Source organism: Aquarana catesbeiana, linkage group LG03, assembly GCF_042186555.1.
Source record: "Aquarana catesbeiana isolate 2022-GZ linkage group LG03, ASM4218655v1, whole genome shotgun sequence".
Lineage (NCBI taxonomy): Eukaryota > Metazoa > Chordata > Amphibia > Anura > Ranidae > Aquarana > Aquarana catesbeiana.
The window spans coordinates 493,231,411-493,250,884 of NC_133326.1; the positions used below are offsets into that span (position 1 = coordinate 493,231,411).

At 41.4% G+C, this 19,474-nt stretch overlaps 1 protein-coding gene and 1 long non-coding RNA gene across 2 annotated transcripts in view; one reads left to right on the top strand and one right to left on the bottom strand.

Annotated features, from left to right (window-relative positions):
* Positions 1 to 19,474, bottom strand: part of MGAT4B (alpha-1,3-mannosyl-glycoprotein 4-beta-N-acetylglucosaminyltransferase B) — a 992,488-nt gene that overhangs the window by 690,646 nt on the left and 282,368 nt on the right. The gene's annotated exons all lie outside the window — the stretch shown is intronic.
* Positions 15,430 to 19,474, top strand: part of LOC141132517 (uncharacterized) — a 35,019-nt gene continuing 30,974 nt past the window's right edge. Inside the window, exons 1-2 of the long non-coding RNA XR_012242921.1 lie at positions 15,430 to 15,532; positions 16,864 to 16,987. This is a non-coding gene — a long non-coding RNA (uncharacterized lncRNA). The remainder of the gene's footprint in view (positions 15,533 to 16,863; positions 16,988 to 19,474) is intronic.

The window sequence follows — 19,474 nt, forward strand, 5'->3', positions numbered from 1 at the left end:
AGAGAAATCTAGAATCCTACAACAGGAACAATGGACGTCCAGGGAAATCTAGAATCCTACAACAGGAACAATGGACGTCCAGGGAAATCTAGAATCCTAAAACAGGAACAATGGATGTCCAGGGAAATCTAGAATCCTACAACAGGAACAATGGACGTCCAGGGAAATCTAGAATCCTACAACAGGAACAATGGACGTCCAGGGAAATCTAGAATCCTACAACAGGAACAATGGACGTCCAGGGAAATCTAGGATCCTACAACAGGAACAATGGACATCTGCAACATATTTGGTAATCAAGGCAAGACAACACCACTCCCAGTTGTTGACACTCAGCAGTTTTACTACTTCAGCCAAGGGCTGAGCAGGGACTGGATTATTTATATAATGCTAATTTCTTCTTTTTTTTTTTTAAAATGTAAACTGTTTATTGAACTACAGAAGTATAAAAGGGCATATATGTTCACAATTACAATAATCTGAATCCTAAAAAGGTTTAATAAAATAAAGAGCTGAAACAGTGACAGTCTTCTATATGCTTTTGTTACATACATACCTACATTCTAAAACACATTGCCAAGTTCACATATACTGAATGGGGTAGTTATAGCTGTAAGGCTGAGGGAGTCATCCTAAATATATTGTGAAAGTAGAAACTGACGCGTTTCGACCCCAATGGGTCTTCTTCAGAGGATATAAGACTGTAACAGTATTCACATGTATTAGAATTAGAAGCAAAAAAAGACATTGAACAATATTTCTTTATGTCAATATTTACCAGTCGTATCGTGTTACGCCATGGTAGCCTCTGTAGGAAAAAACATCACACATCCCAGGAGGCTTTAGCAACGGGGACTAGGTTATTCTTTCCTAAGGCAAAAATGAAGGCAGGAGATGGCGCTGGAGTGTTTAACCACTTGCTGCCCAGGGGCGTCCATGTACATCCTTGAGTTGCAGTGGTTATTCTGGGATGATACTTGACCCTCCCTTCTAGATTGTAAGCTCTAACGAGCAGGGCCCTCTGATCCCTCCTGTATTGATTTGTATTGTAAGTGTACTGTCTGCCCTCATGTTTTAAAACGCTGCGCAAAGTGTTGGCGCTATATAAATCCTGTATAATAATAATGATGCCTGCAGCTACAGGCACCATCCCCGTATCTTTGTTTTTAGCTAGTGAATCTTTATTTTGAAAAAGTGAATCTAGCAGCTAATTAGCCGCTGGATCACATTTACAGGCTACCTTCCCGGGATCTCCCATCTCACTGGGGAAACCTGGGATCACAGCCGACGCTTTCATTGGCTGACCATAGAGATCCTCGAGGACTGGAAGATATAGGACACAGAAGCGACAAGCATTTTCATCACTTCTGGTTGCGTGGATGTACACAGGACCATTTTTAAACTGGTAAAGCATCTGATCACACCAATCTTGGTGTGATCAGATGCTTGTAAGGGCAGAGGAGACATCTGGGGTCCACAGATCTCACCATAAAGAGTACCTGTCACTGCCTATTGCTGTCACATAGGATGCTTACATTCCTTGTGACAGCAATAAAAGTGATTAAAAAAAAAATTATATAAAACCAATTTTTGTGCCCCCTATGCTTGCTCACAAAGGCGAACACATACATAGGTCATGCACGCATATATTAATGGTGTTTGCACCATAAATGTGAGGTATTGCTGCGAACAGTAGAGTGAGAGCAATGATTCTAGCACCAGACCTTCCTTGCAATTATAAACTGGTAACTTATAAAGGCTTTTAAAGCGTCGCGTATGGAGATTTTTAGGTACCATAGTTTGGCGCCGTTCCATGGGCATACGCAATTTTAAAGTGTGATCTGTTAGATATCTATTTATTGTATTTTTCCAAAAAATCTGCGTTTGAAAAATCACTGCGAAAATATCAGGTGACATAAAAATATGCAACATCCACTATTTTATTCTCTATGGTTTCCACCTAAAAAATATATAATGTTTGAGGGTTCTAAGTAGTTTTCTAGCAAAAAAAAAAAAAAATATTTTTTTTACATGTGGGAGAGAAGTGTCAGAATTGGCCCGGTAGGCAAGTGGTTAATAAAAAGAAAAAATAGTTATCTTTTTAGATTGCAGAAGGGAGGGCACGTAGGGGGGTACAATGGTTGCAAAGTATGTTTTGAGCGTGAAGTTCACATTCACTAACTTATTCAGTCCATCATGAATGCTGCTGCCAGACTCATCCACCTTATAAACCAATCAGCATTTGCAACCCCTCTCTGTCAATCCCTCTATTGCCTGCCACTCACCCAACAAATTAAATTCAAAATACTAATGATAACCTACAAAGCCATCCACAACTCTGCCCCCATCTATATCACTAACCTAGTCTCAAAATACCAACCTAATCTTTCTTTGTTCCTCCCAAGACATCCTGCTCTCTAGTGTCCTCGTCACCTCCTTCCATGCTCGCCTCCAGGACTTCTCCTGAAAAGTGTTATTGTAGTCATAGGAGGACGACAGTGGTCTGAGGCAGCCATGGGAGCTACATACTGGATTTTCACAGCAAGATGTCCTTGCTAAATGTCTGCACAGTATGGAGTATGTAAAAAATACAAAAATCATACAAATTCTCACGTAATGTACAGTTTTGTAAAGGCCTACCAGTGATAAAAATATCTGCAGTTCTTTCTCTGAATGCCATTTAAAGAGGAGGAGAAATACAACACAGAACAGGATGAGAGATAGCAAACCCCCAACATATGGAAGAGGAGTCCTGTGCATCTCCCTTGAGGGTGCTCACTGCCTGCTACATGTGCCTGAGGTCACTGTGACCAAAGAGCCGCCAAGACTGATAGGGGAACAGATGCCCTTAATACTCCCAAAGCCAAACAAGGGCTCTTACGAAGAGGAATAACAATCACATCACATCTGTAGCTAAAAATCTGCTGTATGCAGGCGTGATCCAGATAATACAATTCACTGGCTTAGAAATAACTCATTTTGAGAGAGACAAACACAAGTCTGGTGGCTGCAGCTGGAGAGGTCACTGAATAGAACTGTGTGGGTTATCAAAGCCAGCCACAAAAGCATATATATAAATATTTACTGCTTAGATGGAATATAATACAGTGAGATTGGAGACAAATGGTCTTTATTTCATCTTTTCCCCCCTTTCCCATCCCTTTTATTACTAGGTTACTAGGTGACTATAAATATAGTCTATATACACAAAGACACACATACAGGTGCGTCTCAAAAAATTAGAATATCATCAAAAAATTCATTTATTTCAGTAATTCAATTCAAAAAGTTAAACTCATACATTATATACCGGTAGATTCATTACACACACAGTGATATATTTCAAGCATTTCTTTCTTCTTAATTTTGATGATTATGGCTTACAGCTAGTGAAAACCAAAAACTCGGTATCTCAGAAAATTAGAATATTACATAAAACCGATAAAAAAAAAAAGGATTTTTAATACAGAAATGTTGGCTTACTGAAAAGTATGTACAGTATAGTATGCACCTAATACTTGGCCGGGGCTCCTTTTGCATGAATTACTGTAAGCCATAAAAGTTAAAAAAAAGAAATGCTTAAAATATAATACTCTGTGTGTAATGAATCTATATTATATATATATTTTTTTAAAACTTGGCAGTGGGCAAACTGCGCAACAAGGGAGTGAGCATGAGGAAACTATAGGCAACAGGGACGGAGACAGTAGGCTGTTATGGGAACCTGTTTTTTCCCCAAACAAGCAAAGTTCTGGTTTTAAGCATAAAGAATGTATCAACTAATGAAATGAGTTTGCATGTTTTCCCTGTGTTTGCATGGGTTTCCTCTGGGTACTCCACTTTCCTCCCACACTCCAAAAGCATGCGGATATGTTATCTGACTCCTTTATAATTTGGCCCTAGTATGTTTATGTAAACATGCGACATTGGGGCCTTGGATTGAATGGTCCTAGAGGGCAGGGATTGATGTGAATGTACAATGTGTATGTAAAGTATTGGCACTATTTAAAAATACCTGAGATAAACAAATTAATACAAACTTTGCATGGTCCCACGTTATCCCCCACTAGGATCCATTGTTAACTTGACTGTAGCCCTGGTCTGCAAGCAGAAACCTGAGAGGCTTCTGCTTGAATGATCAATCAATAAAAGTAATAAACTCGTGCGCTGCTAAATAAAATAAGCGAAATACAAATGTGTTACCAACTGCTGTAACCACCTATTAAGTGCACTCAATCACTTAAACAATAATAATATTCTAATAAGTGCAATAAATGTGTGTATTAAATGCTTAAATTTAATTAATCATAAAGTACTATAAACACATCCTTGTGACATAGCATAGACATAAAAAAAACGTTGCTTCAACAACCACATGTGAACAACCTTGTTTGTGTGAACCATCTAAATCGAACAGGTCATTCAATAATAAATAAGTGAAAAAGTGCTTAAGCATAAAAGTCCATAATTCAATAGTCAGTGCTTTAAAACAATCCACTCGTCAAAAAAAAAAAAAAAAGTGAATATCCAAAGTTGCTCCAAACACCTCTGGGTGCGGTGCACACTGACCTAAAAGGTCAGTACTCGTGTTATCCATAAACAAAAATGCTGGTCCACCTTGCGCCTCTTTACTCCTTCCCGTGGTCACAAATAAAACAAATATCTGCTCATACTGTAATATATCGATGTAAAAGGCTTTATTAAAACACAAACTCTATACACTCACATTTGGCAGATCTTGTTTAAAGCATGTAATAGTTTAACATCACCGATTGCCCTAACATGAGTTTTTCTTACTGGCTTCTAGGTAACAGAGACACCAGAAGTGACGTCACAGGCTCCTCCTTATGCTTTGCATCACTAGTCACATGACTTCTTCAGGGTAGCTATCAGTGATGTTAAACCATTACATGCTTTAAATAAGATATGCTGAATGTGATTTTTTTTTTCATTTTGGGGGGCAATTATAACCCAGTCAGATTTTTTTTGCCATCTGTGTCCCATTGTAGAGATTTCCCTTCACTTCCTGTCCCATAGCCAAACAGGAAGTGAGAGGAAATCCCTGCAAAGTAAGGGAATTCCTTGAGGACCCCGAGGTCACCTGAACTAGTGTCCCCATTGGAAGATTTCCCCTCTATTACCTTTCAGGGGACAACCCAAAATTTCATGTCACGTTACAGAATGAAGTATAAATTAACAACTACAATCTTTCGCCCACCTTCCAGCACAGCACAGCCCCCAAGGATCTTTTTAATAAATAACTTCAAACTTCTAGCCCATATGAAGACAACACTAGTACTTTCTGGTTCTGTTCATTTTGCCATAAGTACCCCCAATAGGATAATAGAAAAAAAAAGGAGCAATGTATGTTGTTATTTTCTACAGTCAAAAGGGCAAAAATACATAAATAAAATATCTTTCAAAAAAGAAACTAAACAGTATTGGAGGTCCGAGCATACACAGGACTGACTGCATCCAATTACACATCATGCTCCGTAATAACCAGAACTAGTGGGTATATTTCACTGCTTTTGGCAGGTCAAACAGAGCAATGGGGAAATGCAGCATAAATGAGTATGTGCTGCTGGGATACCGGGCTTTAAATAAACTATCACCTCGCCCTGCGTGGGCTAAGCACATGTTCAATTTATGTAACAATAGTTTTTTCAAAACCATCTCAAAAATGCATTTTATTTTTATTTAGTAAATTTATGTTTGCCTTTAAAATACATTCTGATTCTCTCTCTCCCCCCACCCCAAAAAGAAAAATTAAACCTTTAGTGTCAAATAACCATAGGCTGCAATGTAAAATTGTTCTGGGCCACCACGAGTAGCCCTGACTTTGTTCCCACTTAAAACAATATTCTCCTTTTGGGCTAGAGTTCTACTATGACTTAATTTCAGATGTGGTCAGAAAAAAAAAAAAACAAACTCCCATTCAGATGGCTGAACTCAGCATACTAGGGAATAGATGTAATTCATCCTCATATAAATTCATTTTCCTTCCAGAAATGACTGTGTGTTTACTCGAGGGTTAGTTGGCCCACACACACACATAATTAGTTCATTCAACCAACAGATACCAGCTGTTATAAGGCAAGATGTACAACATCTCCAAAGTGTGCAGACAAACAAAAAACATTTTCACTATAAGGTCTGTGAATTCCATTTCAACATTTAAAGGGTATGTAGATAGAACACGACATTTGCCAGGTCAGCCATATAATCCAAAGTATCAGCAAGCATGAAACAATGTCCTAAGATCATCAAAAATCACCGTTATATATTTCCAAAGAAATGACTACTGAGAATGTTTCCAAAGAAATGACTACTGAGAATGTATATGACATTAACACTCCTCCCATCCTGGGCAGAAAAACAAGAACTGACAGTAGAACCCTGAACTCCAGGAAAACCACTGTTAAATTTACTCAAAAATCTGTATTCCTGTCCTCCCAATCCTGAGATTTATACAGCCTCATCAGACAGCACATCCAGTTTAGAGACCTGACTTTTTTTTTGCACCAAACAGCTTAAAGGGGTTGTAAAGTCAGAAGGTTTTTTTTTTTTTATCTTAATGCATTCTATGTATTAAGATAAAAAACCTTCTGTGTGCAGCAGCACCCCTCAGCACCCCTAATACTTACCCGAGCCCCATCCAGCGATGTCCACCAGTCCTGCAGCCATCCGGGACACTCTTTGTGTTAGTCTAGTCAGTTTTCATCTTTTGACTGGCCATTCAGAAGTACAGGACACTGTGCAGAAAAACAGAGAGTCTGTATTGGGTAGTTTGTTCTGCCACCATGCCCCTCCCCGTAACAGCCTGTCTCTGGCACACACACCCTCCCAATCACAGCCTGCCTCAAGAACATGCCCCCTGCTCAAGCACAGCTTGCATCCTGCCTCCAGTTTCCCTTGTCCACTGCATTGTCCCGTCCAGGGCCTATTCGCCTATCAGCGGAAGCTCGTGTCTTACTTATTTTTGTCAGCCAAAAGAACAATTGCCCAAGCCTGGAAAAAAACATCTGTCCCCTTCCAGGGGGCAGGGCTGTCTTTAACGCAGGGCAAACAGAGCAGCTTCTCTGGGCCCAGTCATTGTTGGGGAGCCCAAAGCATCTTCCCCTTGAGACTGCGCTGCCCATACTTTTCAACTGTCACAAATTTGAGCTGCCTGTCCCACCATGCTCTTGTCTGAGGCTGCATCCCAGAAATCAGAGCCGTGGTTGGGACAGTTTACGACAATTCTCAGTATTAGCAATTGCTGCCCACCCACATACATCAGGACTGGAATCTTCACCCCCTGTACCTCCCCCAGGAGTTTTCCAGATGCTGTCCTGCAGGACTAGGACCATCCCCGAGGTGGAGCCTCCAGGCTTCCACTGCTTGAGTGGGCAGGATGGGGTTGTGCCTGAGCTCCGAGATCACGCCCGCCGAGAAGAAGGAGTTGTGACAGTAGCTGCGCAGAGGGAGCCGAAATGTGCCCAGAGGTAAAATCATCTAGTAAAGTACATTGTGGATTTGCGTGCAGACACCTCTATGCTAAGTCTGCTGAGTTACTGCAGTTTAGCATAGAGGTGTTGTTAGCTGACAAATGGGAACTGAACTCTAATTCAAGTAGCTGCTGCTGAAGATTGGTGACCAAAACAGAACTGTATATTACAGATGAGCGTGAACCAACAGTAACCTTTAGCAATCAACCAGTTAGCAGTAATGTGCTGTAACCTCTAGAAACCAATCGGTGAATGGTAATGATAAGCAGTAACCTATAGCAACCAATCAGTTCGGAGTAATGGTGTATAGTAACCTCTAGGAACCAGTCAGTGAGCCTGGACAAACCAGTGAGTGTGGACCAGTTCTTAATGTTTAAAGTATTAACGTTTATTTTATAAGTCTGTGTGAGTGTGTGTATGTGAGTGTTTTTTTGGGATGTTGGGGTGAAAAACAAAATTGCATAGGGGAAGGGGGGTCCCAAGAAAATGTTTTCCCAGGGTTCAATCAATATTAAAGATGGCCCTGCCAGATGGTGAGAGATCGTGTGACCACATTGATGCTTAACGAACATATGTCAAGCATCCGCAACGACTCCCATGTCAAGTTCCTTAAAGTTTGGGAACCATGACTGTCATATGCTTTTCCCACTCTCCCCCAAGCCTGCTTAGGTCGCCTGTGACAGACAGTCCCGATGCTCTAGAGCCCTTACCGTTCCCCCTTCTCTCGATCTCTGACCCTCTGATCCTCCTCCTTTCTTGCTTCGCTTAGCCTTCCTTGGCTCCTTTCCTGTCAGGTGCGCACTCCCTCTTTCTTTAGCGCCACCTTGCTGCTTCACTTCTTCCAAAGTTCCAATTGGCCTCTCTCCTCAGTCTGTATATGGTACACCTTCTTAGGACCCCTGCCCCTGGTGGCCTTATGAAACAGGCCTAGTCTCTGCTGCAGTGTTAGTTCTCATTTTCTTCTTTATGTTTACATTGCCTCTTTTGGCTGATTCTTTGGCTAACTTGTGTGATAACTGTCAATGCTACCCCCTGCGTGGGCGTAATTATTGCACGTTAGCTACTTGTTAAACTTGCATAAAAATTATTGAAACAGAAAGACATAATAAAGATCATTTTCCAACTAAGCAAAAGTAGCTAACGTGCCTGCATAGTTATAACCGTATTAAAAAGTGTCTATAACAAAGTATGTTCACAACCACTTGCCCTCCAGAACATTTATCCTCCTTCATGACCAGACCATTTTTTGCGTTACAGCACTGCGTTACTTTAACTGACAATTGCACGGTCATGCAATGCTGTACTCAAATTAAAGTTATATATTTTTTCCCACAAACAGAGCTTTCTTTTGGTGGTATTTGATTACCACTGCATTTTTTATTTATAAACAAAAAAAGGACCGACAATTTTGAAAAAAAAAGAAAACACACACTCAATAAATACATAAAAAAAAAAAAAAAAACATTGAATTTCTTCAAAAATGTAGGCCAATATGTACTCTGCTACATGTTTTTGATTAAAAAAAAATCCCAATGAGTGTATATTGATTGGTTTACAGCATCTACAAACTATGGTATATATTTATGGAATTCTTATTGATAGATTTTTTTATACTAGTAATGGCGACGATCAGCGACTTACAGCGGGACTGCGATATTGCGGTGGACAATTGGACACTAACACTTTTGACACTTTGTGGGAACCAGTGACACTAATACAGTGATCAGTGCTAAAAATATGCATGGTCACTATACCAATGACACTGGCTGGGAAGGGATTAAACATATAGGGTGATCAAAGGGTTAACCTAGCCAGTGTTTTTGTGTACTGCTTTTACTAGGGGAACAGATGGATTTTATTCCCTGCTTTGCAAGGACACAAAATCCATCCCTTTCCCCTCTGTCAGAATGGAGATCTGCCTTGTTTACATAGGCAGAGCTTCATTCTGTGTGTTTTACCGACAACCAGCGGGTGCTAGTGCCTGGCACCCACAGATCGGCTTCTGCTGTGATTAATCGCAGTAGGCTGAAGTGCAGAATTATGTGTATATATGTCACTCTGCACCGGAGGGCCGCCCTGTAGCAGTACTGTGTTTAATATCTCCATAATGTAACCCATTTGCATGCAAAAGATCCAGTTTAATTACTGGCTCATCAGGCAACCTAAGGCCCCATTCACATCTGGCATTTGGGATCAAGGGCGTGATTCCAAAACGCACTGCAAAACTCACCAGGCATGTTTGGATGCCATTCATCTTTAATGGTACCTCAAACGTGGAAAGATTTTGCCACAGGATAAATCACACGACAATAGCGGTAAACTGGATTGCACAAAGCTGGTCACCCAAAAAAAGTTCCTGCTACTCTTTTGGAAAATAAGCTTTATGTTGCGGTTTTCCACGATTTATCGCACATTTGAGGTGCACTTAAAAATGGATGGCACCCAAACACGCATGGTGCGTTTTGCCACTGTTGCAGTGCGATTTGGAAACGTGGGCAGATTCTGCGATTCTGTCCACAATCCCAAATCGCCAGATGTGAACGGGCCTAAAAGAGAAGTGCAGGATTTAAGAAAAAAGAAAAACAATCATACACACCTAGGTGGGTGCAGCATTGGTCCTACACCAACTCTAAGACTGAGAACCAAGCGATCAAAGAACGCTGATCGCTTGGTTCTCAGTCTTTCACTGAGCTGAGAGCTGATGACTAGAGGGCTGAGCTGTGGAGGGGTGGGAACGGCTGACTCAGAACCTGCAGAGCCTTGACTGGCTCTGTGACGTCAGCCGACAATGTACTTTAGACCACCGTCACCTGAATCTGGGTCGCAGAATGCAGAACTAAGTGCACTCCTGTGACCCACAGGAGAAGTGTGGCAAATGAGCTTTGGCCCTAGTTATCTTTTAAAGTAGCTGTAAACCCAAAAAACAAAAGCAAAAAACAAACCCTGTAAGACAAAGGCATAATGAGCTAGTATGCATCGCATACTAGCTCATTTTGAAATACTTACCTTAGATCGAAGCCGTTGCAGCGGCCGTGCACACCACTGTGACCGGCAACATGTCTCCCGGAGTTATTTCCGGGTCCACAGGCTACGGTGCTGTGGCCGGTTTCGCAGTGACGTCATGGCGCGCTGCTGAAGAAAAGGCATGAGTGAGCCGTTTCTTCAGTGCACATGCGCCAGTAAAGAGATATGCAGGTTTAGGCGATATTTACAGTACAGTATTTACAGTGCCTACAGGTAAGCCTTATTATAGGCTTACCTGTAGGTAGAAGTGGTGTAACAGGGTTTACAACCACTTTAAGGTAATACAGTTTATGAAACTCAATTTAAGACATTTAAGGGTAACAAAAAATGCCCTTGTCTCTATTTTCTTTGTTTACTGCGATTGGAACTTTGAAAGTTTTTTTTTTTTCTTTATGTAAAATTGAAGTACTGCATATGCATGTTTTGTATTCTCATGGTCAGCCTGCAAGGGGAAATTTAGGGTCCGTTTACGTGCGTATATTCTTTTTTAGGCGTATTTTTGGGGCGAATTTGGGGCTGTTACATTTTCTTTAAATGAAATAACAGCTAATCTTCACAGCAGTGCTTTGTAATTGGAAGTGCTACAGGTCTGAGAATTAAGTAAATAAGAACCTGCATGCCCAATAAGGTGGCCCAGATTACAGAAACGATCAGCAGAGCTGCATCATATCATTGTCGTCAGACCCATTTCTTGCATCGCTGAAGCTCCCTTAAGGAGTGAGATAGGGCTGGCACTTTCAAAAGCAATGTCCACATGAGAAAATATTTTAATTACCTATTCGCTGCTCCCTTCTCTTCTTTTTAATTAGTTTTGGCAGCAAGCTGTTTACTTACGGGTCAAGAAAAACAACAAAGTAATCGCTGGTCTAATGCTGTTGCTGAATTCCATACAAAACAAAATACAACCCACATAGGCTTTCACCAACTTGTCAGGACTCTTACTGACCTTCTAAAGGACAAACAATGACTGTGGACCATTAATCATGATCAATCTAAACGTATTATGGCATCTTCTTCACCGTGGCATCTTCTTCAGATTAAGCAATTAGGAAAAATACAGTTTTGCTCTGTAGAGGAAGAAAATATGTATCGAGTTTATGTACAGTAGAGATACGATTGGGCATCCTCCAAACACATCTCCAAACTCCCTCTTTTGTGTACTCCAATGAGTTATGGGCAGGGGTCACTTCCTGTCCAGCAGCTAACATGAGTGTCAGGAAATAACCTGGTCTGCAGCTAACTGAAGCTCACTGGTGGTACTTGGGCGAATTCATGCATATGGGAGGACAAGCTACAGGATATATTTGTTGGATAGAGAAGTGTATTCCTATTGACATTGGATATAAAACTAATTTTGGCTCTGGATTTGAGAGGATGGAGGGACATTTGCTTTTGCCTTAGTGACAGTATACACCACACTACCCAGCCTGAAGATGGCTCCAATTAGCCCATAAGGTGGATATGGTAGAGAGAGGATTGAAACACTCTAAGTTATACGGCCCCCCACCCCCTGTTAAGAGGTGCCATTGTTTCTTGTGGTTTCTCTCTCCTCCACAATTGTCGAGCCTTGCAGCCTTTATTGCCCCTATGTCCACCCAGGAGACTATTGCGCTGCCCTGCCATTGTATCCTAATACAACTATTCCTTCCCGAGGAAGTGGTGAAAAGTGTTGACATTTAATACGAAAAGGACGCTTTTTCATATACCTCAACACTGATTTATTAATGAATGAAAAGCTTGTACGCACAATTATCTTTATTGAGGTGTCCTTTCCCTATTTAGGGACGTTGTTGCACACTTTTTTTTATATATTTATAAAAAATTTTTTGCATGTTCTTTATTCCTGTGGATCTAACAGTTAAAGTAATTGTAAATAAAGTGCACTGTATGTTTTATGACAGTTTGACGTACCTTAAAAATATGATTTTGTAGAGTAACAGGTATCAGGTACGTTTCTCTATTCTGGTGTGATTTAGAGTATTACAGATGTTTTTTTTTTAAATACTTGAATGAGCTGTGGACAGGGAAATTTCCTTACCAGCAGCTCACACAAGGGGCAGGGAATGACCTAGCCTGCAGCTCATTGCTGTACAGAGTTCGCGTTAGCGATGAAGTCAGAGGACACCCAAACGCTTCTCGAATTTATATGTTACTTTGAGTGACATTCTCTTGCATACAGAGGGGGTCTAGCTGCTGTGCATGCATCCCAGTCTTTTATTGTGCCCAGAAAGCTGGATGGGGCTGAATGCTATATTGATTGCTACTCTCATTTACCCATGTGCATATTCCCTTGCACACTGGGGAGTCTGCTCTCTTCACTACCTGGTTTCACAGGAGACACTGAAGTCAGCAGGAGCTAAAGGCTCCTGCTGCTGTCAAACTCCTGTGAGGAGGGAGCGGGCCGTGGCTTATCGGTGCTGTGTGTGTTTATAGATGCACAAAGCCTGGCTTGGGAGTGTGCCCACAGGTGCTCCTATAGCACATGGCTTGCTAAGGAGACACCAAGAGAGCAGGGAGAAGTGGACAGCACCGGATTCCAGAAGAAGAGATGAGGCACCACTCTATCCAATATCGTTGCACAGAGCAGGAAAGAATTACCTTTTTTTATTAATGAAAAGAAAATAGCCATTAAAGTGTTTGCAAAGAATAACTGCTATTTTGTTAAGAACAAAAAAAAAAACAATTCCCTCTGTACAACTGTACATTGCAAGGATTTTTTAACCAATTTTGTTGCACATTCCTACCTGTTTTGCTCTAAAGACAAGGCAGTTTGTACCACTATGTCTTTTGAATTATGACATTGAATGGGAGAGAAATTCATTTTAACCACTTCAGCCCCAGAAGGACTTGCCCCTTTAATGACCAGGCCATTTTTTTGCGATACGGCACTGCGTCGCTTTAACTGACAATTGCGCAGTCGTGCGACGCTGTACCCCAACAAAATTTACGTCCTTTTTTCCCCACAAATAGAGCTTTCTGGTGGTATTTGATCACCTCTGTGGTTTATATTTTTTGCGCTATTAAGAGCGACGATTTTGAAAAAAAAAAAACATTTTTTGCTATAATACATGTCCAAAAATATAAAAAAAACTTATGTATTCATCAGTTTAGGCCAATATATATTCTTCTACATATTTTTGGTAAAAAAAATCCCAATAGGCGTATGTTGATTGGTTTGCGCAAAGGTTATCGCGTCTACAAACCATGGGATAGATGTAGGGACTTATTTATTTTTTATTGTTTTTATTAGTAATCTGCGATTTTTAGTGGGACTGCGACATTGCAGCAGACAAATCTGACCCCAAATTACACTTTTTGGGGACCAGTGACATTATTACATTGATCAGTGCTATAAAAATGCACTGATCAATGTAAAAATGACACTGGCAGGGAAGGGGTTAACACTACGGGGCAATCGAGGGGTTAACTGTGTTCCCTGGGTGTGTTTTAACTGTAGGGGGAATGGGCTGCCAGGGACATGACTGGGAACGGTAGATCTCTGTCATGGCCCCTGTCTGTAAACAAGGTGAATCCCTGTTCTAAGGCAGATCCCAGTTCTGCCTCTGTACTAGGTGATCGTGGGTCACTGGCGGACATAGAGTCCGCTCGACCCGCGGGCACGTTCCCGCAGTGCAACTGTTAGAGCCGACGTACAGCTATGGCGATTCACGCAGGAGAGCCAACCTGCCTCCGTATAAGGATGGCGGCTGGTCGGGAAGCAGTTAATCACCAATGCACTTTCTACGTTTGAATTGAGAAACGTTATAGCATCTGCATCCCTTTAGATGTAATTAACCTTCAAGTGGTTGTAAACCCTTACAGACCACTTTTTGCTACAGGTAAACCTATAATAAGGCTTACCTGTAGCTACCCTGGATATCTCCTAAACCTGCACGGTTTAGGAGATATCCTCTGTATTTGCATGTGCCAACGTCAATCGGCACATGCGCACTGAAGCAATGGCACGTACGTGCTGTTTGCTTCAGTGAGTGTGCCGTTACCAGCGGCTCACGCGTGGGAGCGACATCATCGTGGCTCTGGCCCAGCACAGCGCCGGAGCCGCGATTCCTGCCAGTAACCCCCGAGAGTGATGTTGCCGGCCGGTCCTGTGTACGGGCACCGCAGCGAGGGCTTCGATCTCAGGTGAGTATTACATAATGAGCTAGTATGCTATGCATACTAGCTCATTATGCTTTTGTCTTGCAGGTGTTAGTTTTTTTTTTAAAGTGGGTTTACAACCACTTTAGGGAGTATCTCACCAAAAAATTTTGTTGCAAATCTGATTTTTTTCCTAGTGCAGGTTTATTCACACAAGAAGGAAATTAAACTACAATTTAAAGTGATTGTAAAGTCTTATTATTTTTTTCCTATAAAACTAACAAACATGTTATACTTACCTGCTCTGTGCAGTGATTTTTCACAGGGCAGCCCAGATCCTCCTTCTTGGGTCCCTTTCTCCTTGCCCCTCTCTCCAGTTGAGTGCCCCCACAGCAAGCTATGGGGCACCCGAAGTTCGGCGCCGCCCTCTCTCTCTCCTGATTGGCTAACTGACTTTGATTGACAATGGTACCGCTGCGGTGTCTCAGCCAGGAGGGAGAGTCTTGGACAGCCAAGGCACTCATGGACATCGCTGGATCGAGATGGGGCTCAGGGAAGTATTAAGGGGGCCAAGGTGGCCTGCTGCACACAGAAAGCTTTTTATCTTAATGCATAGAATGCATAAGATAAAAAACCTTCTGCCTTTACAGCCACCTTAACTCCTGAAGAAGGAGAAATGCATGCTCTGAAAGACATGGAGTCTTAGTGATCTTAATACATCTGGGACTTCTATTTAATAATATTGTGATTCACCTCTTTATTCTGCAACTTGTTGACTCCCAATATCCAACAGGATTGTTGTTAAGTGCGGCACACCCATTCCTAGGCTATATTGAGAGCTTTGAAGTCGACTGTGGATTCCTGCAATGTAAGATTGTCAGCTGGGACACAGATTGATGTTTTCTCGGCCACTCGCCAAGGTAAGCTGCACATTGATTTTAATTTTCCTGTTCACCTACCAATACTTGGGTTACGCTCTTTGTTTTGTTTTTTAGTATACATTCCCTTGTGAGGATTTGCAATCAGCTGCTGGAAGAGGAAACTATATATCCTAGGCATTTATGCTGGATTGCCAAATCCCCCCTTACTTGTGTGGAGAATTGGACTTTGTATTAAAACTAGCAATTGCATATGCAACATTTTTGTTGTTATATTTTTCCCCCCACAAAAGTGAAGTAAAGCTGACCATACACTGATTGAATTTGGGCTGTTGCTTGACAAACCTAAATTTGAAGTTTGAAGTAACCAGAAGAGAGGCTGTGATTCCAGTGCTTTTTATGATTTTCGGATACATTTCTTCACAATGCCTTTTAGTTGCAGAGGTGACTGACAGCGTTTAATGCTTGTGTAGAGTATACAAGTACTTGGCTATGCATAACCTAGGCACAGATTATTTTTAAGTAGCAGCCCTGATCCTCCTCTTCTCAGTCCCCCCCCCCCCCGCGCTTTTGGCCCCTCCCCTTGACCAGTGCCCCCGATAGAAAGCTGCTTGCCGGAGGCACAGGTGCGTGCTCGCTCCCAAGCCCCGCTCTATGCGTCCATAAGACACAGAGCCGTGGCTCGGCCCTGCCCCCCATTCTCATCGGCTCACTGGCTGTGATTGTTTTGCCTCAGCCAATGATGAGAGAGAGAGACTGGGGACAGCTGAGGCTCCCGTGTACATTGCTGGGTCGAGAGGAGGCTCAGGTGACTATTAGGGGGGCTGTGGAGGAAGTAAAAAAACCTTCAGTCTTTACAACCACTTTAAAGGAAATCTATGATCACAGCATAAGCTTTTATTTTAGAACATCATCAATGTAAAAGCAACACAAACAATGGTTGTTTTTGACAATCCAATATAAGCTTACTTAGAAAATCTTTTTTCATGTTTTAAGTGCTGCATGGCAGCTGGCCATCTCTTTACACAACTTTCTGGATTCCCTTCATGCTTTGCAGTTCTCCTCAGCTGTTTAATTTCAATTTCTAAGGACTATTTCTGCCCGCAAGCAGTGATTGCGGTACTGACTTCAGCTCCTGAAACTCCTCATCTCATCACCTCTGGAGTTCAGAAGGCAGGCTCTGTGAATTCTGTGACACAGCAGTGCCTATCAACAAAAGACATAGTGAATACGTGTCACAGAATTCCTGGAAGTAAATGTGTTGGACCCTCCACAGAATCACTTGGCTGAAAATTGTAAATAAGAAAAAAATAATATCAAATGCTGCATATTTAATTGAAAAAAACGTAAATATAAATATGTTCTTTTTTCAGTTCTGAACATAATAAATACCCATTCACAAGAAAACACTAGCAAAAGGGAACCAAGACACATTTTTTAGCACCTGAAGTCCGATGAACCAAAGCTTAGCTGGAGATAACATGCTATTAAATAAAGGTAATTGAGGTCAAATTACTTCACCCAACTCCAATGTATTCAAGTCTGAACTTCTTTTATAATGATTTGTTTATAGTCTTTTTTTTTTTTTTTCTTGCTGGGTCGACATAAATCCATGATCCATTTTCCATTTCCCTTGTGCCCTTGCTATTATACAGCATCCCTGAAGATTACATTTTAGGGAGCCAGACATTACAACGCGTGCACCTTCTCTGTAAGGTGATGGATAGTAGCATAAAAAGGTGTCTTGCTAACATTTTAATTAGCTCTGCTGGGAGATGGGGATGGCACACATCTGATATTTTATGCAGCAGCAACTTTTTTTTTTTTTTTTTTTTAGAAAACAGAAAATTACTTTCCCAGCACTCAGCCCTCGTGAATGTGTGTGACATTTCCAATTTAGCTGGTGAGATTAGGTCCCCGGTACCAAATATTCTGGCCAATTTGCATCAATTACACAAATGAGGTCTTAATAAGCAAAAACGAGGATTAAACCTTGGCCGGCACATATCAAAGCTGCCACAGGCTTTTTATAGAAAGGAAAAGGGGATTCAAGAGGTATTTGTTTATCCTACAAAAATGGGACTGGTTACACGATGGCATACCTCCCAACTTTTAGAAAGAGATGATGTTGAAAAAGTGGGCATTGCACTGAATACTAGGCATGGCTTAAAACAGCATGGTTAAATCGAGTACAAATTATTATGATCAGATGAACCGCACATTCTGTATTTACCATTCTTCCAATATAAGCGTTATTTGACACATTCTGTATAACCACCTCTTGTTTGTACGAATTATCCAGAAAACAATAAAAATTACGGAAAAGAAAAAAAACAATTCTCGGCCTACTTGCTATATATACACTGCACATATGCTGCAGTCCCTGTTCACATCTTGAAGAATAAGTTCACCTTTTGTAGCATGTTACACCCATACAGTGAGGAAAAAAAGTATCTGATCCCCTGCTGATTTTGCATGTTTGCCCACCGACAAAGAAATGGTCAGTCTATAATTTTAATGGTAGGTTTATTTTAACAGTGAGCGACAGAATAACAACAAAAATATCAAGAAAAACGCATTTCAAAAACGTTATACATCGATTTGCATTTTAACGAGTGAAATAAGTATTTGATCCCCTATCAATAAGCAGGATTTCTGGCTCCCAGGTGTCTTCTACACTGCTAACAAGCTGAGATTAGAAGCACTCTCTTAAAGGGAGTGCTCCCTATCTCAGCTTGTTACCTGTATAAAATGCACCTGTCCACAAAAGCAATCAATCAGATTTCAATCTCTCCACCATGGTCAAGACCAAAGAGCTGTCCAAGGATGTCAGGGACAAGATTGTAGACCTAACAAGGCTGGAATGGGCTACAAGACCATTGCCAAGCAGCTTGGTGAGAGGATGGTGCGATTATTCGCAAATGAAAAAAAGACAAAATAACTGTCAATCTCCCTCGGTCTGGGGCTCCATGCAATATCTCACCTTGTGGAGTTGCAATGATCATGAGAATGGTGAGGAATCAGCCCAAAACTACACAGGAGAATCTTGTCAATGATCTCAAGGTAGCTGGGACCATAGTCACCAAGAAAACAATAGGTAACACACTATGCGGTGAAGGACTGAAATCCTGCAGCACCGGAAAGGTCCCCCTGCTCAAGAAAGCACATGTACAGGCCCGTCTGAAGTTTGCTAATGAACATTTGAATGATTCAAAGGAGAAGTGTTGTGGTCAGATGAGATCAAAATCAAGCTCTTTGGCATCAACTCAAAGGAGGAGGAGGAGGAATGCTGCCTATGACGTCTAGAACACCATCCCCACCGTCAAACATGGAGGTGGAAACATTATGATTTGGGGGTATTAGCAGTAAGGGGACAGGACAACTTCACCGCTTCAAAAGGGACTATGGACAGGGCCATGTACTGTCAATCTTGGGTGAAAACCTCCTTCCCTCAGACAGGGCATTGAAAATGGGTCATGGATGGGTATTCCAGCATGACAATGACCCAAAACACACAGCCCAGGCAACACAGGAGTGGCTCATGGAGAAGCACCTTAAGATCCTGGAGTGGCCTAGCCAGTCTCCAAACCTTAATCCCACAGAAAATATGTGAAAGGAGCTGAAGGTTCGAGTTACCAAACGTCAGCCTCAAAAGCTTAATGACTTGGAGAGGATCTGCAAAGAGGGACAAAATCCCTCCTGAGATGTGTGCAAACCTGGTGGCCAACTACAAGAAACCTCTGACCTCTGATTGCCAACAAGGGTTTTGCCACCAAGTACTAATCATGTTTTTCAAAGGTGTCAAATACTTATTTCACTCATTAAAATGAAAATCATGTTATAACGTTTTTAAATGCATTTTTCTGGATATTTTTGTTGTTATTCTATCTTTCACTATTAAAACAAACCTACCATTAAAATTATAAACTGATCTTTTTTTTGTCAGTGGGCAAATGTACAAAATCAGCAGGGGATCAAATACAT